We start from the raw sequence: 24,825 nt of genomic DNA, 5'->3' as shown, positions 1-24,825 counted from the left end.
AACTGTATAAGACACGTGCCAGTGGACGTGGTTCCATAGCGCAGCGGTCAGCACGTCTGCTTTACACGCAGACGGTCCTGGGTTCGCGCCCCAGTGGAGCCACGGTCCATGGTCTACGGCCTACGGCCACGCCATCCTGAACAAACCCGATGTCTGAGCTCGGAAGCTAAGCAGGGTCGGGCCTGGTTAGTACTTGGATGGGAGACCACCTAGGAAGACCAGGTGCTGTAGGCATAAAAAATAATTAAAAAAAAAAAAAATGTGCCAGAATCACAAATGAAGACACAGGTGCTGTAGGCGTAAAAAATAATTTAAAAAAAAAAGTGCCAGAATCACAAATGAAGACGTCTGTGTAACCGGTACCCAAACTCCCCATTACGGCCCCTGCTGGTCACTTTACCTCCCTCCAAGGGTGAGCACTACCCTGACCTGTAATTCGATAGGTTGGTTTTGTTGTTTGAGTGACAGAAACGGAATCAGACACACATCTTTGTATCTGGCTTCATTCATTTCATTATATATTTGCAGGATGTGAGCGATGAATTCTTTTAGCCTGTGCGTACGTGGACATGTCGTTATTTTTAACTCGATTTTGAAGGAAGCTTTGCCGGATAATACGGTTCTCGGCTAACACTTTGCCGGCACTTTGTATTTGTCATCCCACGGCCTCCTGCCTGCCATTGCTTTATGCGGCGAGTCGGCTGTTAATCACACTGCAGTAACAGCTCCCTCGTCCCCCCAGCCAGTGTCACGGCAGAACTAGGCCGTCCAGAGGCTCTGTGACTGCACGGGAGGGGCCCAAACTGCAAGACCGCTGGGGTGTCCGAGCGCCAGAGCTGGAGATGCTCGTGGAGGCCCCTGGTGCTCACTCACTTCACAGATGGGGAGGGACCAAAGCCCAGAGAGCCCAAGACACCTGCCCAGGGTCCAGGCAAGACAGTGGGTGACTCAGACACCCTGCTGCTAATGATGAGGCCTGGAACCTGTGTACTCCCCGAGACTTTCCATCTCCACCGCGTTGCACTGGGGTCTCAAGTTCAAGTACGAGGCAGGTTAACGTGGGGACGCAGCTGGCTGAGGGTTAGGCGGAAGGGCTACGTGGAGGGAGTTGGCAAGGGGCATTCAGCTTCAGCTTTGTGGCCGCGTGTGGAGTTCAGCCCTGTGAGGCCAGATCTTCTGATTTTTAAAGAAGAGCCCGAAATCCAGGTGTTTAGGTGAAATTAGTCAGAAACAAATTTAAAAAGAAAAAATGCTGATTGGACAAAGCCGACGTGGCCTTGCTCAGGCCTGGGGGTGGCCATGGGCAGCCTCTGCCTCCCCGGATGCTCACTGTGGCTAAAAGGTCCCTTGGGCCCAGGGACAGAAGTCGACCTGAGGCAGAGAGGGCGGAGGTGACCTGCTCAAGTCCACTTGGCTGGGAGTAAGCACCGCCAGGACTGAAATCCAGTTTTCTGACCCCCAGCCCATGACAGCAATGTGGGGTTCCAGGAGGGGAGTCTGAGGAGTGAGCTCAAGCAGCAGCCATCGTGGGCCAAGAAATCCACAAGTGCAGTCAGAGGCTTGAGCACATAGCCGCCCGTCCCGGCTCAGGCTGGGGACACGTGAGGCGGAATCCACAGGGGGTTTCGATTCGGCGCTGCCTGAGCTTCCTGCGGAGACGTCTACCTGTCTGTTTTACTTTGTCCTCCTTTCTGGCGTTTTAATACCCGGTGTCATTGCAATTCTCGAGGGCCATTTAAGAAATACATATCATCTTATTAGCGAGGACGGCCTCCCTGTGGCTGGTCCGTGTTCCGGGGACAGCCATTGGTCCTTGTCCCTGCGGGGTGTCCGAGGAGGGCAGCTCTGGCTCTCGGAGCGCTACATCTGCCCTCCTTTTCTAGGACATTCCGAGCAAATGTCTCAATTAGGCCGCAGGACGGATGTGCTGTGGATGGGCTGCGATTTACATGTTCCGAGTCCTGCGGTTTCCTTCGCCCGCCAGGGTCCCTCCTGTGCTCTGCGGGCCGCGGCTTCCCAGGGGCACAGGCCTCTGAGGGGGGCTGGGAGGCTGGGGCGACCGGCACCGGAGGCCCGGCCGAGGCCCCTAGCTCCGCTGCGTGGCTGTGGCGGCGTGACCTTGGCCTCGCTCTGCCTTTCAGTCTTGTGTTTCAACTTGTCAGTGAACAGGACTCCGCTGGGGGTTGCAAACCGGGGCGAGTGATATTCGGCCCACAGATATATTTTATTCAGCCTGCGAAGTGGTTTAGAAGTCAGGGCATTTCACTTAAAGCAACCTGGAGCTCAGATGTGCTTAATAAATAAGTGATCTCGTATGACTGGGACGAAGGCGCACGTGCCACCTGCTGCCACGGCCCCTCCCCAGCCACCTTCTCCCGTCCACGTCACCTGCTTGTCCCCAGAAGACATCCGAGGAGGCAGCAACCCTAAGCACTGTACAGAGGTACAAGGACAAAGTCGCCTGTCCCTCTGACCTGGAGAGGCAGGGACGCTCATGCCACTGGCAAGTCTGGGGGCCACAGATCAGGGACGTGGCGTCGCCTGGGCCCTCGGCCGTCTGGCTCCTGTGCTGTGGAGCTGGACTCACGCCTGCCTGACCCCACGCCCACCGCCTCCCAGGCTCTGACTGAGGCTGGGTCCTTCCAGGTCTTACTGTAAATGAAGGCCAGCGGGAGGGCAGAGGGGACAGGCCGAGGGGCCGGGAGGGCGTGGGAAGCTCTCGACACTCTGTTCTCAGTGGGGGGTGGGGTGGGGGGGGTAAAGTAGCAGGAGACTGTATGACGAGGGATTCACAGAGGGGCTGGGCGGAGCAGGGGGCAGGGCGCGGCGCTGGGTGTCCGGGTGACTGACGGGACCCAGTCCCCTCTCTGGCTTGCTGATTACATGGCCGCACGGGGACCTTGGTTTCCTCTGTAAATGACGATAATACCAGCCTCGCTTCTCTTGGGGGGGTATTGGGAGGGACTCACGAGACCAGTGCGGGTGGGCAGTCGGCCACAGGGACCGTGCGGGGTCCTGGGACAGGCTGGTGGCGCCAGATGACAGGGCGGTGTGGCACAGTGCTCACGTGCATGGTGCAGGCAGACGTCGGAAGTCACGGCCCTGCCACTCTGCCCACGTTGCTGTGGACATCGTTTTTAACCTTTTGCCTCAGTTTCCTGACCTGGACGAATGACGATCTGAGACCAGTAACCACGCCTGCGTCCGGGCTTGTGGCCAGGATTAATCTAGGCAGAGGTTCCTCACACAAGAAGCACGTGAAAAATATCAACTGACACTATGAGCTTGCGAAGCAGACGGCTACTTCCTCCCAGGGAAGAAATGCAGCATATTTCAGATAGAAAGTGACCCCGTCTGACCTATTTCACTCAGCATAATAACCTCTAGGTCCACCCGTGTCATTGCAAATGGTGGCGAGCCAGAGGGGAGACAGAGCAATCGGGGGGGTCGTTTCACACACTATATAAATGGCTAATCCGTGTACTGGAGACTTGGAACTAATAATACAATAAAACTTTTAAAAAAGTGACTGTGTCTAATTTACCAAGCACTCTCCCTCCCCCGTCTCCCCTAGGAGAAGGCTGGGGATTTTGAAAGCCTGGAGGCAGCGGGGCTGGGGTGGCACCGAAGGACAGGCTGGAGCCCCTTCATCCACAGGGCATTTAAGCAAGAGGAGCTCCAGGGCGTGCTTTCACGGGGCCCCCTGGGGCTGGAGCCCCTGGAGCTGAGCCTCCGTCATGCTCCTGCGCCCAGTCCCCTGGTTCCTGATTCTGATCCAGCCCGTTTGGGTGACCTGAGGTGATTGAGAGCAGCTGTGACTTTGACACCTTTCACGTTGGCCCCAAGTTCCCTATGACCCAACAGGAAAAGCTCATACTTCTTCACCTGGCGTTCGGTGTCCCCCGTGATCTGCTGCTCAGGTTCCACCTCCTTCCCCCACCCCGAGCCCCCACGTGCTGCCCGAGGTCCCCCCGCCCCCTGCAAGCTGCCCGCCCTCAGCTGACTCTGCCCCGCCTGCTCTCTCCACCCTCCCCCTTCACCTCTGCAGCCCACATCCTCCTCTTCCTCGCAGGCTGGGTTCCAGGCGCAGTCTGCAGGGGTGGGCTCCCACCTGAGGTCTCCTCGTTGCACAGTTCCCAGCAGGCCGGCGGGGGCTGGCCGAGTTCCGGCTCGCCGTGGTCCTGCGGGGGTCTCGCTGAGAGGACGGTGCTGGAGCTGAGAGCTAAGGGATGGACAAGAGCCGTGTGAGAGCCGTGTGACCATGGAGAGGGAGCCACGACCGGAGGTCCTGAGATGGGAGTGGCTGGGCGTGCCCCGTGGGGCCTGGGGCGAAGGGCGAGGGACAGGAGACGGCCGGACATCGACGGCTCACGGGGAGCCACGGAATCTCACAGGTGCGAAGTGAGACACCTTGCCCGCCTCATGGCCAGCCGTGCTGCAGCCAGATGCCATCCAGCCTGCGGAAGTCCAGGTGGGGAGGCTGGGCTCCCAGAAATAGACCTGCAGGGGCTAGGGAGTGGTCTACACAGAGGGAGAGGCCTTGCGCTGTGGGGAGGGAGGCCAGGTAGCTTGCCTGCTCTGGGGTTTGTGGCCTGTGTCCTGCTGGGAACCGAGCCTCTCTCTGAAGCATGCAGCCCTCCTCTATCTTGTGCTCTGCCATCCCCCAATATGGCAGCACAGGCTCCAGCCATTACACCTGCCTTTCCAGCCAACAGAAAGGAGGAAAGAAGAAAAGAGACACCACTTTCTTTAAGGACATGTCTCCGAAGTTGCACCTAGTGCTTCAGCTTCCAGGTTTGGGGCCAGATCTGAGGTGTGTGGGCTACCCCAGCTAGCAAAGGACGCCAGGAAGTGGCTTTATTCTAGGCAGCCTATGTCCGGCTAAAAAATTGGGGTCCTGTTACTAAGGAAGGAGGGGGGATCGACGTTGGGAGAAAAGTAGCAGCCACAGTCTTAGGTAGAGAGTGAGAAAGTGGACTCGACTCCGGTTTGCCTGCCTCGTCTGCCCAACGGCCCAGCCCTCTGCGTGGGGAGCAGAGTCGGAGCTGCTGGGAGAGCGGGGAGGGCTGGGGCTGGCTGGAGCTCTGCCCCTCCGGGTCTGCGGAGGCCCTGGCATGGGCGTTAAGACTCCACACAGGACCAATGGTAGGCGGGGGAGCTGAATCACTCGATCCTCAGGGCTTGGCTCTTGAGTTCCTGGCTCACTTATGATTTTCTAGGTGACCTTGGGCAGGGCTGTTAATCTCTAACATCCCTTAGGCTAGGTTCCATCATTTGTAAGATTGACAAGGACTTCGGGGCTGGGGCAAAGGTAAGGTGAGTGGCACTCAAGTCAGGCATAAATTTAAGGGCACCGAAAATGCAGCAATTAAGGTAAATAACATTGTAATGTAGTATTTTTATCATGATAAAATATGCGTAACAAAAGTGACCATTTTAAGCGTTTTTCAGTTTCGTTCATCACGCATGCTCACACTGTCGTGCAGCCGTCACCCCACACGCCTCCAGGACTTCTCCCGTTCCCCAGCTGAAGCTCTGCCATTAGCCACAGCCCCACCGCACCTCTGAGAGTCCCTGGCAGCCACCGCTCGACTTTCTGCCCCCAACGCAGAGATCTGATGCTCTGAGGACTTCGTGTAAGTGGAATCACAAAGCGTTCATCCTTTCGTGACTGGCTATTGCACTCAGCATGATGTCTTCGAGGTCCATCCTTGTCGTCATAGGGGTCGGAATGTCCTTCCTTTTGAAGGCCGAATCATATTCCAGGGTACGGAAAGACCACGTTTTGTTTGTCTGGTCATCCGCCAACGGACACATGGGCTGCTTTCGACCTCCTGGCTACTGTGAACAACGCAGCTATGAACATGGGTGTACGGGGAGCTACCTGTGGAAGTCCCTGCTTCCATTAATGCCATATTTAAAAAAAATCAAAATCCATTCAGACAAGTCCACGATGAATGAACTCTCATAATTTTCAGTAAAGACAAGACCAGTGGCAATCTGCAGAGCCCCACCAGAGCCTGAGGCAGAAGGAAGGACTGTCGCCTTCCTGGCATTTGTGGTGTCCCTGTAAGTCCCATGCCCCAGGCAAGCGCCTCACTGTCCTGGCCCCAGTCTGAGGCCTGGTCTGGGCGGGCACCGGGCTCTGTGTGCAGGGGTGAGTCTGGGTGCACTGAGGACACGTGAGTGTGTGAGCGGGGTGTGGGGGGTCGGACCGGGAGGGAGAGGCATTTCAAGTCTGGAGCTCTGAGCCCTGGAAGATGGGAACCCATTAAGTACCCTAAAGGGCGTGTCTTCCCTTAGTCATTCAAGGAACATTTAGGGAGCACCTACTGTGTGCCCTGCAATGAGGGCGTAGGTGGCAATGAGGGAGTAGGTAAAGAAACCGGTCAGCTGTGGTCCTCACTCTCAGGAACTTTAAGTGTCCGCGCGTCAGGAATTGAGGTGAGCCAGGTCATCTGGCGTGAGGCAGGGCTCAGGGCACAAGAAGAGGTGGCGAGAGGCTCTCGCCCTCTGCCGGGCAGTGCGTGGGGCGGGAGGGGGCGGTGCTGGCAGAGGAGGGGGCCGCCCTGGAGGAGGCGGAGCCTCTCTGAGGCCTGGTTCTCACCTGCTATCCTGAGACTGACCAGCAGATGGCAGGAGTGCTTCGGGAAAGTCAGGGAGAGAGAGCTGGACCAGGGGCTCAGTGGCCTGTGTCGGCGGCTGGGTACCTGGAACAGCAGACGCTTATCCCTCACAGTCCTGAGGGCTAGAAGTCCAAGGCCAAGGTGCCAACAGGTGGGGTTCATTCCGAGGTCTCTTCTCTTGGATTATAGGGGGCCGCGATGTCACTGTGTGCTCGCACGGCCTCTCCTTGGCACACACGTGTGCAGAGGGAGGGAGGGGGGAGACAGAGAGCCCCTCTTCACACAAGGCCAACAGCCTGTCCGATTAGGGCCCCACCTTTACGTCCTCATGTAGCCTTAACTACCTCCTGAACACCCCATCTCCAAATACAGTCACACTGCGGGGCAGGGTGTCACCATATGCATTCTAGGGGGACATAATTCAGTCTACTGCAGAGAGCATGACAGAAAACAGAGAGGGGGAGAGAGAGAGACAGAGACGGAGTTTGAGACGGCGTGAGCGGTCAGGGAGGAGCCTGGGCGACGGTGTGGGGTGGGGGAGTCAGGATTCCTGGTTCTGGCTCGGCCTTGCCATTCACTTTATTGAGACCCCGAGCAGGTCACTTCTCCTTTTGAGCAGCGACAGCCTCACCAGCGAAGGGGACAGTGGAGTGCCCCGCACCTGCCCAAGAACTGACGAGCTCGGAACTCGCACAGAGCAGCTCTTGAGAGCTCCCAACAATGCTCGCAGTGACGCAGCAGCCCTATGAGAACCCTATGAGACGGGCGTTAAGACGATCTCCATCCTTCAGATGAGGTCACAGCTGGGATGCAAACCCGGACTTCTGAGCGTGTGGCCTGATCAGCGGGTAAGCACTGTGAGGGGCGGAAGTGACAATGCGGGCGTGAAGGAAACTCAGAACACCAGCACGGCCACGGCGGACAGGTCACACTCCCACTGGTGGACTTTTCTGGAATCCCACAGAAGCCCTGAATAAGGGCGAGTTTGGTGGAGGCCCGTGCAGGGCACACAGGTCCCCGGGCTAACTGCCTGGGGGCTGGCTCCGAGACCCGGGAACCCAAGGTCACCAGATAAAGCTGTCCCAGGCGGTGGCCTCTGTCCTACCCTGGTTCTCTAAACAGCGAAGCCCATGCAAATCTTGGCTTCCACTGTGTGGCGTGTGCAGGGCAGAGAGAATTGGCTCCTTTCTCTCAGAGACACACGAGGGACGCCTAAATCTAATAAGTTAATCTAGACTCCTAGAAACAAGATTAAATTTTCAAATAAAGGCAGGCTCTGACAGCTAAGGCATAAATCTTTTATTTAAAATAGAGACTAAACCCATTCAAATGCAATCAGCGATGACAGATGCAGATAGAAACAGCCTCCGATAGAAGAGACACAGTGTGGATTTGTTCGCTCCCGGTGACGTATCACAAAGGGTGACCTTAAGGACAGTCTGAATGTCAGTGAGCAGTGGGGCCTCTGCATGCATTTCCACGTGGCTTGGTGGCCCAAGGTGGAGCCAGGGAGCAACCATGTCCCGTGTCCCGAGGGAGAAGCCGAGGCAGGCGGGAAGGGGCCAGTGTCAGAGACCACGGTCCCAATGCCACCACCCCGGCTGCCACAGAGGGCAGGGAAGAGCGCGTCGGCAGAGTTTGGAGGTATCAGGAGCACCGTCCAGGTGGCCAGAGGAGAGAGTTGGGAGCTGCTGGGGGCAGGTGGGTGATGGTCGAGGCCGGGAGATGGCAGGGAAGGGCAGTGGGCGCCCCGGAGCTGCTGGAGCAGAGGGCAAAGCTCTGCGGGCCCTGCCAACACAGCCTTCTGCCTGGCTGCCTGCAAGCGGGCGCTCCTGAGTGCCGGACTTTGTGTGTCCCCTACGAGGTCTCATTCAGTCCCCACATCGAACCCGTTCACAGTGGCCGTGAGCTGGGCTCTCACCAACCGAATGTGAGCAGAAGCGAAGTGTGCTGCTCCCAGACCCAGCTTACGATCATCTCCCTGGGTAGCCTTCATGACTTCCCTTCTTCCAGCTTGCTGGAGACAAACACGGGGCCCTTAGGAGCCGTGCTGGAGGCTGGCAGAGCCGCAGGGAGGAGAGGCCCTGGGCACCAGAGTCACTCTTGGAGGCGAGGCCCATGACAGGCACCGCCGTGCGGGCTTTACACAAGCAAGAAATAAATGTCCCTCGTGTTAACAACCCACTGGGATCTAGGGGTTGATCTGTTACAGCTGTTTCGTTAGCAGTGAATTTTTATGAATTTCAGATAACTTTTCCATTCATAGATTCATCTGTGCTTTACAAAAACTCTGGGTGGCAGTCTGGGAAAGGCAGTTTACAGATGACGACGTTTGTCCTAGCTTAAGTACCTGGCCGGAGAACAGAAAAGGGGCCTAAAAAGAGCTCTGTGAGGCGGCTGTGAACAGACCATGATGACATGTCCCTTCCTCGGCCCTGGCCCCTTCCCAAGGGTCCGGGTACTTCTGTACTCACAGCTCTTCCCTGAGACTCAGCACCCACGTTCGCACGCTCACCCTCTGCCTTCACTGCCAAGGCACGCGGCTCTGCCTCTGTCCGCGGTGCTGAATCCAGGGCGGCCTCGTGCATGAGCCTGGCCTTGAACACTGGCCACAGCTCGGTTTCCAAGTGTATGTTCTCTTGGAAAGTCTTTTAACCTCTCCGGATACTAATTCTCTTATCTGTAAAATGGGAAAAGTATACTTTCCTCATGAGAGTGTGGTGAAGATGAAATAATGTGGAGAAACTATTAGTGTTGTAGGTGTTTTTTTATATTCCACTCCCCCACTTAAAATAAATATCGAACCTCCTCCTTCCCCTCCCACCCAAGAGAAGCAGGTGAACTGACGGCCATTTTATACTCATGTATAATATTAACTTCAAGGGCCAGACCTATCGTGCACTGAAGTTTGAGTGAATTGACAGAAAAAAAGCAAACAGACACTACAGAGTCTATCCCTCACGAGTCCAGCTGCTCTGGGTTACAGAATATTCTGACTTAATAGACACTTGAAGCTTGAGGGAAAGTCTGTTTTTTGTTCCCCTAGTTCCTTCATCTGTGAAAGGGGTGTAGGGGGTTGCTGTGTGGCCGGTTTCCATCCCGGGTGAACAAAAACCCCTTTAGTGTTCTCATCGCTCATCGATCCCCATCTTTGTAAAGACCGTGTCAATTAAACACGCTGTACTTATTAAAGAATAACAAATTAATTTCCTCAATTTTGTTAATAAAAGACATTTAGAAGCGACTGCACAATAAAAACAGTATTAAGCTTTCCAGTTTAATGAGGTGGCTGATGCTTTAGTTACTCTGTGTGGCCTCATTACTGGCTAATGTGTGGCTTCCCTTAGGTTTTCTGAATCTTTGCCAGGAATTCACAGAACCCAGTGCTGCTTCCGTGAACCTTGGGGCAGGACGGGACCTCTGGGACCTTCCAGCTCTGACCTGATGCTGATGCTGATGCTGATGCACGGGGAGGGTCGGAGCAGAGTGGGCACGGAGGAGAAAGGAGGCTGGGCTGTCGTGGGAAGCTGCATTTACTTGGGGGCTGGACCCACAGAGAAGGCCCTGGCAGGGTGTGGTTTGGCCCACGCACGGGAGATGGAGTCCACGATCCCCCTACGCCCCTCGGTGACTGCGGCAAGAGGCCGTGTGTGTGTGCGTGTGTTTGTGCACACGCATGCACGTAACCGGTAGGTTTATTAGTGAAAAACACTCCTGCCAAGGGAGTCAGTTGGCCCCCTCTCTGTAAAAACACCCTCTCCCTGCACGTGACATGGGGAGCTAACTTGAAATCAGGAGGAGGCTTGGTGGGCATAAACTAGAATTAGGGAGCTCGCTGGATCGTTTTAAAGATGTTGTCTTCTTTAAAGAAGGATGGCTGTTTGGATAGGATTTCCGGGACATTTCATTCGAGCCCTTCCAGGGATGGAGACCCTGCTTTGTCTCAGATAATGCGGGAAACAATCCACGAATGCTTGGCCTGACTTGTGCCTGCCAGCAGGGGACCCCCCACCGAGATGCTCAAGATGTTGCACTTCCTATCTGCTTTGGGGTTCGATGAGCGATGAGTTGGTTCTCTCAGTGTGGTGGGCACTTGTGCATTGGCACAGGGGAGAGCAAGCCCCTTCCTCACGCTGCTGGCCTCAGGAGCTGATGCCCTATCGGTTGGTTTCAGCCTTAGTGATGCTGCTGTCAAGTGGTGACAGCCAGCTGTATTTGAACCACTGTCATCATGAGTCCGGGGCATACTCTCTTGACTGCAGCCCTACACTGGCTCTCAGTGCCCTGCCCTTGAACTCCAGAGGCACAGCTCCTCCGAGCCCACTCTGGCCGGAAAGCAAAGCCAGGGGGCCCAGGGAGGTGGAGCAGGAGCCGCCCCCCAGGGCGGGCCGACCCTGACGCCGACGCCAGCTCTGCAGGTCTGGGCACCGGGCTTCCTCCCCTCCCAGAGTCTCAGGGCTCTGCCTGTCTCTGGTTCGTGAGCTGAGGACGTGAAGGGCACATTTGACCTTTTCGGTTACTTCTCCCTGCTCATCACCGTAGCTGCTACAGGGAAACGAACGTCTTTCCTGTCTTCCAAGTTGCCGAGGACCAGACGTGTGGCTTGTGGGAAGCCTGGACAACAGCTCCCTGAGCAGCTCCCTGAGCAGGGCAGGACCTGACGGCGCCACATGGCTCTGTGGCGGCTTCAACTTTAAACTTGCTCTCAGCACTGCACCCTCCTCCCCACTCTGCTCCAACGCTGCTGCCTCCAGAACCGGCACATCTCTGCCACCTCTGGGGTCAGCGTCTCCACTACCTGCTGGACCCACTACCGCCCTCCACCCCACGCTGCTGCCTCCGGAACAGGCACATCTCTGCCACCTCTGGGGTCAGCGTCTCCGCTACCTGCTGGACCCACTACCACCCTCAAGTCCTGCCTCTTGGGGTGAGCTGCTCCCGCCGCCGTTCACTTTGTCTTATGTCGTGTTGTCCCCTCCTCTGTTACGGCCCCTTTACTTTCAGTCTTGGGCTCTATTTGCAGGCTTTTTTCTTTTTTAGAGAAAGGAAAATTGAGAGGCCACAGATTGTGTCTTGAGGAAATGGAGAACCTTCATCTTTTTGCTGTGAGGTACCTTTCTCGTCTCTACGCAGATGATCTGCTGAGGTGAAAATGTCAGTTTATCTGCGTGGGAGTATGTCAGCATGGCCCCGGAATAAAGGCGCCGGCACTCAGAGCGAAGCCCACCTCTGCCCATCACTCGCCGAGCTCCGGCCACACAGCCGTGAGGCTGGCCTCGCACCGTGCCGCGCGGGCGCTGCTCCGGGCCTTTGCACTCGCCACTGCCTCTGCCCGGAGCTCGCTCCCCCACAGCCCGGCTTCCCCGCATCGCTCAGCCCCCCTCAGCCTCCTCTGACCCTCCGTCCTGCACCCGCCCCCGGGGTCCCCTCCCCTGAAACGTGCTTCCCCGCTGCGCTGATCGATTTCAGATGTCGTCCCTTTTTGCGTTTCACTTGACTCTTTATCCTCCGCGAGGACGTAGCTCCACATAAGCTGGGGCCTTGCGCGTCATGCCGGCTGCCGTGTCCTCGTGCCTAAGAGAGTGTGGGTGCACGGGGGGCGCTCCCACTTGCTGAATGGACAATGGTGAGTGTCACACGCAAAGTACGCACACGTCCGCCCCTCCCCTGTCCAGGAGTCTCTGTCCCAGCACCTGGCGTCTTGCCCGTTGCTTGGACTGCGTGCGTGAATCTAAGTAAAGGGCGCCTCGCCCACCAGACTGTCCGCCTGTCGAGGGGGCAGGCCACGCCACGCCACGCTGTTTCTCTGAGCCCCCGGCTTCGTGAAGAGCAGCTGCTCAAAGCGCTTGTTGAATGTTGAATTGAACAGAATCCTTTGAAATTGTCGCGTCGACAGCTTTGGTAATTGAAGAGAAAGGGTCTGTCTGGTCCTCTGAATGCGACTTGTAGGGGAAGCTGACACCTGGAGTTCTCATTCTCGGTTGTGGGGTCCGGGTCGTGTGGGTGCAAAGGCTGCACCTCACCCGGCAGACGTGTTGATGGAAAGCGGGAGAACCTGCCCAGGTGCAGAGCGTCAGAGGAGCGCGCGGTATCTTTCTGACAGTTGAAAATTGCAAATTTGAAGGTTCCCTCTCACTTGTCAGCTGTCCCGGCCTCCCCCACACAGACGGATTCCAGGCCTTGCTGTCCCGCGCCCCCCAGCCTGGAGCTCCCACTGCCCCAGAGCCAGCCGGCCGGCGTCCTTGGGACCCGCAGTGGGCAGAGCTCCTCCTGCGTTTCAGAGTGTTTCGCCAGCACTCTCTCAGTTACAAGTGATTTCAAAAAGGAAATATATTGGCTCGAGCACTGAAAAGACGTGGGGTAGAAGCTGCTTCAGGCATGGCTCGATCCAGGGGCCCTGTCTCTGCTTCGTTCGTTCTTCATAGGGCTTCTTTTCTGGGGCAGCTGTTGAGCGCAAGGTCGCCCCTGGACGCCTCAGAATCATTAATTTAATTTAACTGTCCAAACATTCTACTCACTCTATTCCGGCCACTCTTCTTCTGTTTCTTAAATAAACACTCCTGCCTCCCTTAGGATAGCTGCTCTATCGCTCGTCCCTGGAACTCCCTACCCACCGCCCCGCCCCCATGGCCGCATCCTCACTCCCTGACCTCCGACAAGGCTGCAATCAAATCTACCTCCTCGGCGAGGCAGAACCTGGCCGCCCGATTTAAAATCAGAATCCATGTCCCCGGCACCCCCAGTCCTCCCCACTTTGCTCGCTCGCCCTTTCCCATAGCAATTATCTCTTTCTAATTCACTCTCTGCGACATTTATTGTCTCTGTCGCCCCACAGCCCACTGGAATGTCTGCTTTGTTCACCGATGCGTCCTAAGATTCAGCAGACCCTGTCGCTTAGTAGTTGCTCAATTTTTTTGGACAAATGAATGAAGCGGAAAGAAATTAATTCGGCGCCCAGACCTTGGAAACACAGCAGTGAACGAAACAAACCAAACCCGCCCCTTTGGGCCTTACTTTCTGGTGGGGAAGGCAGACAAGAAATGAGATTTTCAAGAAGGACCCAATATAGAGAGTTTCAGGCAGCGATGCGTGCTGGGCAGACACACACAACAGATGCCCGCGGTCGAGAAGAGACCTCGTTTCTGTCCCGTGCTGAGACCCTAACAAGGACGGAACCATTCTCGCATCTTCTGCTGTTTTTACCGTTTGAAATGCAGAGAGACCAGCGCACAGCTAATAGCAATAACAGCGTCTTCCAGGTTTGTTCACAGGCTGCGTCGGCTTTTATTTCCCTTCTCTTCCTGCTTCGGGATCGAGCGTGGGGAGCCCCCTGCTGGCCCAGGTTCCCGGCCTTCTCCACTCCCATGACGTAAATGAAGAAATGTGCCGACTGGCTGGGCGCTGCCAGCTTTCGGAGGCCCCCATGGGGAGCCAGCTGCCACGTGGAGAAGAAGTCGCCCAAACCAGTAAGTGGGCATCGACTTGCACTGGCATTGATGTCCTTCTGTATCCACATGACTATTTTATCAAGACTTGGCTGCAGGCACATCCATCTTCGCATTGACTTAAAATTGAAGGTGTTATGAGATGGGTGTTCTAGCTACATAGTACACACTTCCGCATACAAATATAGATGTGCGATCAATATTTTATCATCAAATTATGATCTGGCTTTCGATGTTTTGCGAAAAGAACCTTGAGATGAATGATGAAGAGGAACAATAATTTCGAAATGCAAAGATTTCCCTTTGTTTAATGAGTGCTGGGGGTTCCTACTGGCCAGGACGTCCCGTGGGGGCGGCAGGAAAGGATCCCTCTGGCTGGAGGAGGGACATGGCGCGAGCATTCGAGACCACAAGGCTGCCTCGGCTTGCAGTTTGTTTGGAATCGGTCTGGACCCAGCCCGGGCCTGCTTGTTCACCCGAGTGGCTGCGTGGCTGGCGCCCCGTCCGGCCCTCTCCGGTCCCTGCTGTCGCTATGCTGCATCCTTCCGCCACCTTCACCGTACTGCTGCCTCCAGGGGTCAGCAGCAGGTGGCACCCTTGGGCCCTGGAACCACTCTGATGGCTGGAAGGGCTTGGGCGTTCGTATGCCCCCGGGTGGTGCTTGGCCAGGGACTGGGGCGGGGGTCGGGAAAGCTCAGCCCCCTGCCTCGGGGGGACGGGCCCCCTCCAGAGCTCCACGGGGACCAGGCGGAAGCTGCCCCACAGGGCCTCGTTCAGCCTTGCTCCAGTGCCCAGCTCCCCTTTCTCGCCTACTTCCGCTGTCCCCTTATGTCCCCCTGGGAGCATTTCCATGACGTGATGCTTGAGCATAAAGCTGTGTCTCAAGTTTGCTTCTGGGGACTCTGACGCCATCCCACAAGCCTTTATGGGGTATCTCCTCCTCCAGGCACCATGGTGGGGGCCGGGCGCAGAGCAGTGAGGCAGGTGTGGCTAACCCCTCTAGGTCAAGTTTGGTGCTTCGGGTGGGCTATAAAAAAGGGGAGATTAAGCAATAACTTATGATCTCATGTGAATGGCAAGGCAAGGCTCCAAGACTGGCCAGTATGGCGAACGTTTTGGGGGATCTGGCCGTGGGGCTCGGGGCAGGTCCTCATGCGGAGGCTGGAAGGATAAGTGGGGGGTGTACACAGGCAACCGGGAGTGGAAATGGGGGGTGGGGAGCAGTGTGGGTGGAGAAGGGGGCAGATGGAGAGGCCCGAGGGAGAACGGGGCTCGTTTGGGGAAACAGGCTGCTGTGGCCCCGATGTGGTGGTGGGGGGTAGCGCTGTATGCGGGAGGCAGTGAGCTCAGCGGGGTGCTTTATTCCGAGGGCCGTGGGCAGCGCTGAGGAGCTTCCACTGTCCGCGGGACAGCCCAGAACGGAGGGTGGATGGCTGTCCTGGACCAGTTGACGGGGTGCTGGCTTCCTAGCAAGAGTCAAGGCGGCTGGGACAGGTGGGGGGCAAGGACAGAAAGGGGCCGATCAGAGAGGTCCCTGCGAGGCAGAGCTGGTAGCTGAGAGTCTGAGGGGTGGCCCTGGCTGGACTTCAAGGACACCACTCCCGTGCTCCCTGTGCACAGGGCCCGGTTCTGAGCGGGGGATGGCGGGGGTGGTGGGGGGCAAGGGTGCACGGAGAGAAGCTTTCCCTGCTCCGTGCCGGGGGAAGGAAGCGGAGAATCAAGCATAACGGGGTTAGGAAGCACTCCGCCATCAATCACGCCGGCTGGAACTAAATGCAGACACCACTCGGAGGCCGAGGTGGGCGCCCGGCCAGCGAGAGCCTCATCTGAAGCTGGAGAGAGGGATCCCCACTACTCCGCGTGGATGAGAAGATTAGAGGGGCCGAAACAAGGGAAGCGTTTGGGGGCACAAGTTCTAGAAAAACTAACACTCTGTCCAAAACGGGCTGCGATGTCAGGGAAAGGGTGTGGGGTTTGGAGCTGGAAGGCCTGTTTTGAGTCCCTGTCACACCACTCGTCAGCTGTGTGCCCCTGAGTGGGTCGTTAGCCTCTCTGATTTGAATTCTCATCTGTAAGGTGGGGACGACAGTTGCTTCAGAAGGCGACACCGGGTATAAAGTGAAGTAATGTGGGTGTAAGTGCTTTGTCAGCCGCAAAGCACCATCAGATGTCAGGATTATCAAGAAAGTATATATTTTTAAGCACAAAAAATCTAATTGGGTAATATTGTTGAATTAACACTAATTTTCAGGTATTATATAGGAAAATGTCGTTATACTTAGGAGACATATGCTGAAGTGTTTAGGGGCGAAAGGTCAAGACGTCTAAAACACTCGAATAGATCAGCAAAAGCCAGAATTGCACAGCTCCGTGAATGACCTGTCTACATTCCTACATCTCTCTATCTATATTTATATCTGTATAGCGAGAGGCATAAAAAATGTGACACAATTTAATCACTGGGGAGTCTAGCTAAGGGATATGAGTGTTTATTATTTTTAACGTTTCAGTAGATTTGAAAATTTTCACAATAAAAAGCAGGGGTAGAAATCAATTCCAGCTGGACTGTGGATCCAGGAAGGGACAGTAAACCAACACGTCAGAAGGCAACGAAAAGCAGCACCTTCCCGAGGTGGCCTTCGGTGGGGAAACGCAGGGATGTCGCCTGGCAGGGATGGAGCGGGGGTGAGGGGTGCCCCAACTTCTCTCCCTGCTCCTGCCATCCTCCCTGTGCCTCGCATGGGCTGTACCCAGCCAGAAGCCGAAGGGCAAAGCCCGTGATGAAACCCGCGGATGCCAGCCTCCAGGGGCAAGGAGTAGGGAGCGGTGCAGGGGAGGGACGCAAAGGGGCCCCCAGAGAACCACCTGCACCCCTCCTTTTGCAGGGACCGATGGGCAGAAGCTGGCGTGCCAGACAGCCACTTTCCCCAGCTTTCCCTAAAGCTAAGAGTAGGAGCAGGTGCCACGCCGGCCAACCCGCCGTGAAGCGGTCTATGCCTGGACCCGGGAACGGTCTCGGGAGCCATGTACCAGGGGAAGCCGGCCGTCCCTCCCTGATTTTGGATATTTCTGTAGGAGGACGTGATGTGGGGCTGTCCCAGCCCTCATGCCACCACGGTGGAGGGGAGGCCAGGACGGTGGCAGCGTCGCCACACCACCGAGTCCTTCTCTGACACCAGCGAGGTGCCCTACAAGTCAGTTCTCACGCTCCCCGCCCAGAAGAGCATCAGACCCCGCAGATGCCATTGCAAGACCTGTGCTTCTGACCAACCAGCTGTACCGTGGAGGCTCCAGCAACCCCCTCGTGGGGTTTGATTACTTTGCTGCAGTGGCTCAGAGAGCTCAGAGGACCATTTTGCTCACTAGATCGCCAGTTAACTGGAAAAGGCTGTAACTCAGAAACAGCCCGGAGGAGGGGACGCACAGAGAGGCCTGGGCAAAGGGCAGGAGCTTCCACGCACTCCCGGAGCTGTCCACTCGCCCCAGCTCCGTGCGGTCTCGACCCGGAAGCTCTCCGAACCCTGGCCTTTTGGGTTTTATGGAGGCTTCGTTACATAGGCGAGATTGAGTACATCGCTGGCCACTGGGGATCTATTCGACCTCCTGCATCTCTCCCCTCCCCCAGGGTTGAAGGTTCCAGAGCTCCAGTCACGTGGCTGGAGCTCCGGTAACCAGCCCCAACCTGGGAGCTGCAAAAGTCACCTCATTAACATCACAGCCCCACCCTGGGAGCTGCAAAAGTCACCTCATTAACATCGCACACTTAGGACATTCCAAGAGTTTCAGGAGGTCTGTGCCAGAAACAGGATGAAGGCCAAATACATATTTTCTATACGTCACAGCATCATGCCCTTACTAACAGGCAGACATTGCCGAGCAACCGCAGCCCCCTCACGGGGAGCCCAGGAGGCCTTGCGTGGCCTTTAGCCAGCGCCCAGCCCTCGTTCCTCTGTCCCCACGCTGGACACACCTCGAGGCGTGATGTACCCAAGCTCCTCAGGACACTGGGCTGCGTCTGGGATTTCATCAGGACCCCACCCTTGTTTGGCCCCCCAGTCTCTGATTGGTCCTGGGAGCGAGTGGAGCTGGAGGTGTGAACTCTCATGGGGACTGAGTCTTCGCCCCGGGGAGCCCTGTCTGGCCTTTCTCACCACGACCTCATTAACTGGAGGAGGGACCTGGGGCCAGGCATTTGTCACAGAGCCATTTCTATCTCGCTGGCTGTGGTTTCTGCAGGGCAAGCGGCAGCCGGGGTGTTCTGGAAGGAACATTCATCCCAGTAGAAACTTATTTACCTTTTCCACTAACGCTTCTCCCTTTACAAGGCGCCCCTGCCCTCTGCTGAGCCGAGACCCTGAACTTGGTGGAGTGAGCCCCCGACATTACTTCCTTGTTTACCTGTTCCGCTCACCAATCTGGGACAACATCCTGGCTGCACCTCGGACTCTTCTGGCCGCTTTTACGAAACACACCTGTACCCAGCGCCCTTTCCCAGGAGTCTCTGCAGGGGGCTCAGGCCTTAGTATTTTGCAAGTCCCAGGTGAGCGCAGGGGGCCGGCCTCGTTTCCAGCCAGACGCTCACTGCTCACCTCCCGCCACTGTCTAGGGTCAGCGTCCCTTCTATTTGTGAAAGAATGCTTTCTTTAAAAATTCAAGCCTGTGGCTTCTCTGAAACTGAGCACCCCGACAGGGCGCCCCTTGCTGGTAACAGGAAGACCCTGGGGACAGAGCGGGCAGCGTGGACGTCTGGGGAACGGGCTGCTCTGCCTGCATCAGAGCTTTCGCCTGGGTTCAGGCTGTGCATGGAGAACTCTGTCTTCCCACGGGGCGGACAGCATGCCCCAGGCCGGGAGCCGAGTGTGAGGCTCAGATGCTCTGCTCACAGACGATCTCGAGCCTGCTAGCTCATCTTGTGATGTGCCTACTGGATTGCGGACCACGCGTTTTAATAAATCGGTTTAGCACCAGACAAAAGACGGGACTATTTAGGCCCTGCAAAGCCATTCTCACTTTCCTGTTCTTTTCACCTATATTTAAGGGAGAAAGAAAGCAGAGCTTGATCTCCGACTCAGTAACATAAACCTCAATTAATTACCCAGAAAGATTCGCTTTTTCTGCAATCCGAGCACTTCAACGCCCTCTAGCGACGGCACAGACAGCCTGAGGGCTGAGGTTGGGATCACCTGGCCCCCTGGATTCAGAAACGCTGACCTTTTAGAATGATTCTAGAGTACGTCTTAATTCCCTCTTTCGATGGTTGCCCTGTGCATCCCCCGTTTCCCTTTCCCTCACATCTGCCAGTTCGGAAAGATGCTACGTTTTAATCAAGGTTCTTTATCTGACTAAGTTTACAATATCCAATTCCTGGCTTACACAGAAAAGTAAAATCATCTGTTTGGCCCCACGCAGGAAAAATAACGAAAGGTATTTGCCACTTTTGATCGTTTTGGGGGCGGAGGGGAGGATGAATAGACGCGACACCTGTCTGCTGCCCACGCCAGGTCAGCTAGCCTCCCGGTTCCCAAAAACATTTCTTCCTAAGTTATAGTTAACGCACCGAAGACAAATGTCACTGTCTCCCAGCGCACGCCTACCAGCCTCGTCCCAGTGCCTGTGGTTCGCACTTGACCAGCTCTGGCGTCAGTATTTTTCAAGCAGCCAGGTGAGCCCAGTGTCATCCAGAGCAGAGAACTTGGGGAGAGTGTCCTGGGGCCTCCTGTAGGGGCCCCATCATAGGTATATGCGGTGAACCCCCAGGTGAGTCTAGTGTGCAGGTGGGTTTTGGACCCACCGTTGTTGACTGTCATCTCTTCTGGTGGCAGGAGGCAACGCTGCCTCCTTCCCCTGGTACCCAGCACCTGCTAGAGTCTCGTGCATGTCAGACACTCCCGAGTCTGCTATGGAGCATCCTGGGATGAACTTGGACTCCTGATTCCATTGCAGGACAATATCACCCTCTTCTGATATGGTTCCCAGAAGCCATGTATTAAGTGAGGCGTTTTAGATCATCGATTCTAAAGAAGCAGCAGGATGGTTGCAATACTAATTGCCATGCGTCACCCTGGGCCCACACTCCATTACTTGCGAACGCTCAGAGAGTAACATAGCATTTGTCCCATAAAAACGGGTCAATATATTGGAAAGAAAGATGAAGTTATTTAAAAATGCATAGCGATAGATCCTAGACACACGAAGCAAAATAGCATAACATCGATGTTACCTGATGGCTTTCATTCGCCTCAAACTGCAGAGAAGTCCGCTCAGAATAAACACCCATTTCTTCCGTGCGGCTTTTAGGCAAAGTTTCCGCTACCTGAAAACAAGAGCAGAAACTAAATTGTCCGCGTTTAGCCATATTTTTGCTGGTCAGCTGAACGACCGATGAAGTCAGCTGTCCATTCGTCTTGAGCCACTGTGCCTCCTCTTCATCCGGGCCCTGGGAAGGGGTGGGGTGATGTGGGAGGCAGCGGCCTGATCACTGGGGCCTTGAGTGCCATGGGAAGGAGTCTGGATGCAGGCGATTAAAATGGTAAACGCCATAAAAACAAACAACCCAATTAAAAAATGGGCAGAGGACATGAATACACATTTCTCCGAAGAGGACATACAGGTGGCCAACAGACCCGTGGAAAGATGCTCAATGTCACCGGTCGTCAGGGAGATGCAAATCAAAACCACAGTGCGATTTCACCGCACACCTGTCAGAATGGCCGTCATCGATGAATCGACAAACAAGTGTTGGCGAGGATGCGGAGGAGAGGGACCCTCCTGTGCTGTTGGTGGGACTGCAACGGGGGCTGGGGCGTTGGGTCAATGCAGGGTGATGAAACATTCTGCCCCCAGAGAGCCCTGTGGCTTGTCTCCTGTCTTCATTTAAACCTCTGGTCAAATGTCGCCTCCCCAAAGCCTGCCCTCCCTGCCGCCCATCACTCTTGATGTCCTTTCCTGTTCTGGTGGGATTCTCAGGTCTTTCCACCACCAGACGTTAGACGGCCATTGTTCGTTTCACATGCCCCCTCCCCACCAGGAGGTAAGAGCCCAGGTCAAAGGCTTCGTTTGATTTGTTTCCTGCTGTATTCCCAGCATTCAGCGTAATTCCTGGCACATAGTGGGTGCTCAACAATTGCCCGGTGGACGAATTTACTGGAATAAATGCTGCTGGGTGTCGCCGTTTGTGTGGGCGCTGGGGACTCGGGGGACCCCGGGCCTCGTGGGCTTCCATTTCCCAAGCACATTCGTGTCTTTTCTAATCTTTCCACTTTAATCACTTTAAATGTACTGACAAGCACAATTGACCAATTAATAGCACTTATGCACTTGGTACATCATTTGTAATCCATGATGCTCTTTCTATTTGCAACGGCCTTTCAATTTTTCATGACTCAAAATGGAGGACATACATAATGAATATAAATAGCAAATTGATTAAATGGAATGCATATTCTACTGCTGGCTGGGTTTACGCCTGTTATTAATGACAGAAATCTAGCAAATTCTCACGAAAACAGCCATGACATACAACCTTTAATGCAAGACGTTGGAGCACTAGGGGTCCTAAATTTTCCTAATTACTGAGCAACAGCAGACATTAATTTCCCAGACGGCGACCTCTGTAAATAAGAACATCAGCATGGCCGCTTTGTGTAAGTTCTTTCTGCTGAGCACAAAACCCATCACGCGACCCGTTTTTACTTCGCCAGACTATTTGTGTTGTGTTTCAAAAAAAAAAAGATACACTTGAGAGAGAGATCGCCTTACGAGCAACGTATAAAGGACGCCACTTGTGCAAAATCAAATTTATTATCTGCTCCGGGATCGCGCGTTTTGGGGAATGCTAATGTGCCGTGACACCGATTTCGCACAGCTGTAGCCGGTGCGCAGAGCATGAGAGCATCGCAAAGGTGATGGAGCGAAGCAAGAAGGGAGGTGGGGACGAGCCTGGGACGGGGAGCGCGGCGAGGGCGATGCTTTCGAGGGGGCCGCCTGGCTCCGTGTGCAGGTTACGTCTCAGGCGGCTAAAGGACGCACTGCTCTGCAGCCAGGGGTCACGCAAACCGATCTTTTCTTCCCATTCGCTAGAGAACCTTCCGGGAGGGAGGCGTCTTCTGTGACACCGGGGTGGGTATGGCGACTGGCTTCGCTAGGTTGGCCCTGGGAAAACAGTAAGGCCCTCATCCGACAGGTCCGTGAAGAATGGATGAGGTGGACGGGAGGCTTTGCTGAGGCCCACGTAGAAACCAGCGTGTCACTGTGTTCTGGACGCTGGAAGCCTGAGCACCGCTTCTAAAATGTCCCTGCTCCGAGAAGAACCGCTGTCCTGCGGGAGGAAGCTGGAGCGAGCGAACAGGCGGCTGTGGTCCCAGCCCGCGTCCCCCGGCGTCTCAGCCTTGACAGGTCTGCGTCCATGGCGCCCTGGTCTGAGAGGGTGGAAGTCCAAAGCAGGGGGCGCAGAGGTCTCCAAAGCGCATCCCGCCGATGTGGGGCCCGGTGGTTCTGGCAGAACCTGACCCAGGCTTGGCAGGTTCCGCTCCGCCTTCACGGCGTCCATGTCACTGTATGGTGGGAGTCCCAGGAGAGACCAGAGCCAAGGGTCCGAGAGCCAGCGGTGTCCTGGGAAGCAAGCGGAGCCTGGGAGGTGAGGGGAGAGGGTGAGCCGGGGAAGGGAGGCGGCCAACGTGGGGGGAGGGGCTAAGTCAGCTACCACGGAGGGCGACAGGTGACGTTGCTTGACTCTCATAAAGAAATTCTGGCTGGGACTGAGGGAGCTGGGGCTTCTACACCTGGGACCTGGAGGCCGGTGGTTAAGGGTGCCCTGGGCCGAGGGTAATTCCCAGGTCCTCTCACCCCGCGGACAAAGTGTCTGACGAAGATGCAGTGAACATGGGTGGAGCCTCAACAGAAATGGCTTCAGAAGTCACCCCAAGGGCTTAGGGCTCCTTCTAGTATGTACAAAATCCACAGCCCCCCGAACTTCTGGAACTTTCAGCATTACTCATGATCAAAATGTCGGATTAGCGTGTTGAATGCGATTTGAAATGGGAACGAAACTAACAGATTCTCCTCGCTGAATTTTCCACTCTGTGGAGCTGGCAAGACAGATTCTTGCTGAAACTTAGGAGACACACATGCCCTCCTCCCCCACCGTCATATGTCTATGTGTGAGAATAAAGAATTCACAACTAGATCTAAAAAAAGAGCCAAACTCGGAAGAGAAATACACTCACAGACCACGGAGTGAGAGGCAGTGTAAGCGAGAGGGGGGCGGAGGCCCGAAGGAAATTTATTATTATTTGGAAAAAGAGCCCCACAGATAAACTCTTGGTACCTTTACACACGTCCCTCAGATTGTCAGAGGGGAGCTGGTTACCAGACAGGGCCCCTCGCTGTACTGAAACTCATCTTTTACAGCCAAAACAAAGACTCTCTTGGCATCTCCTCTTCTTTTCGTCTCTTAGTGAAAAATCCTCTTAATACATAATAATGAAAATCGCAATAATCGGCACTTATTGAGTCATTGTTTGTGAATGGTTTTGCATGTATTAACTCGTCTAATACAACGAACCTGTGGTTCGCTATCATTTTACACAGAAAGAAGCTGAGGCTCAGAGAGGTTAGGTGACGAGCTCAAGGTGACTCGGCAGCTGGAGGCAGGTGTTCTGACTCCGGAAGCCACATGTCTGCGTTATCTTACCCACCTTGATAATGAACTGTCGTTATAAACAAAGATGCTGCCCTAATGGCTTACGTCCCAAGTATGTGATGTGACATTTTACTCCATGGGATGTACGAAACCTTCACCGGAAATAGATCCCGATCTTGACAGAGCCCGATCAAGGAGGAGGGGGGCTCCAGCCCACCAAGGGCCACCCGAGCTTCTCCATCAGCACCCCTGGGCCGCTGTACCAGCAAAAGCTTTCCAGGTTTATCTCACACTCCCGAACACCTGCTCTCTAAATCCCCGGAAACTCACTGCGGGACACAGGAAGTCAGTTTCATTTGCCACGCTTGGTTCCAGACAAGTCTATCCAACCACGGGGCTCCAGATCGAGAAAAAACAGGAAACATGCAAACGGTGCTGCTTTCTTAGTAGTTTTTATTGGCATTTACTAAATAAAGGAAGGACATGTGTGTGTGTGTGCGTGCGCGTGTGTGCGTGCGTGTGTGTGTGTTTACAGACGAAGCTGGTGCTGGGAAGGCAGTTGAGTGATTGCTTAGATCCACATTTATTAGAGTGGGATCCTGAGCCTGAAGAAGAATTGACATGTTTTTCCAGTATGGCTCATCCGCGCAGGGCCAGAGAGGCCTCTCGTGCCTCTAAACGTCTCTTCGGAGGAGACGAGGGGCAAAAGCTCATGCTTCACGGCGTTGAAAGCTTATGGTCTGCTTGGTCACGTGTTTCTATTATCCTGTAAGTGTGCAGATAGCATAAGCATGTATGCACATAAAGCCTATTTGCAAAATTTAAAAGAAAGATGGTTTTCCCACTTCTAACACTTAGGGATTTATAAGAGATAATGCTTTAAGAGCCAGCAAAATCCACTACTGCGCACACATAAAAGACCCTCTTATTTCTCTAAATATTTAGAGGATTAGTCTGGAGAAGGGCCGCAGTAGGGGCTATCGAAGTCACATTGGATCGAATGATAAAAGTGCACCCAGGGAACAGTTTGTGTGTGTGTGTGTGTGTGTGTGTGTGTCCAACACACACACACACACACACGAGAGAATCGGTCATTTTAAGCACAAGTATTCAG

The 24,825-nt window shown here is 55.1% G+C and overlaps 1 pseudogene; it reads left to right on the top strand.

Moving 5' to 3' along the window:
* Window positions 1-118: 118 nt before the first annotated feature.
* On the top strand, window positions 119-234 carry LOC112477398 (annotated as a pseudogene).
* Window positions 235-24,825: the final 24,591 nt, after the last annotated feature.

This window comes from Pteropus alecto, unplaced genomic scaffold (assembly GCF_000325575.1).
Source record: "Pteropus alecto unplaced genomic scaffold, ASM32557v1 scaffold123, whole genome shotgun sequence".
In the NCBI taxonomy this organism is placed as follows: Eukaryota; Metazoa; Chordata; class Mammalia; order Chiroptera; family Pteropodidae; genus Pteropus; species Pteropus alecto.
This window is presented reverse-complemented; position numbering and strand designations above follow the sequence as displayed.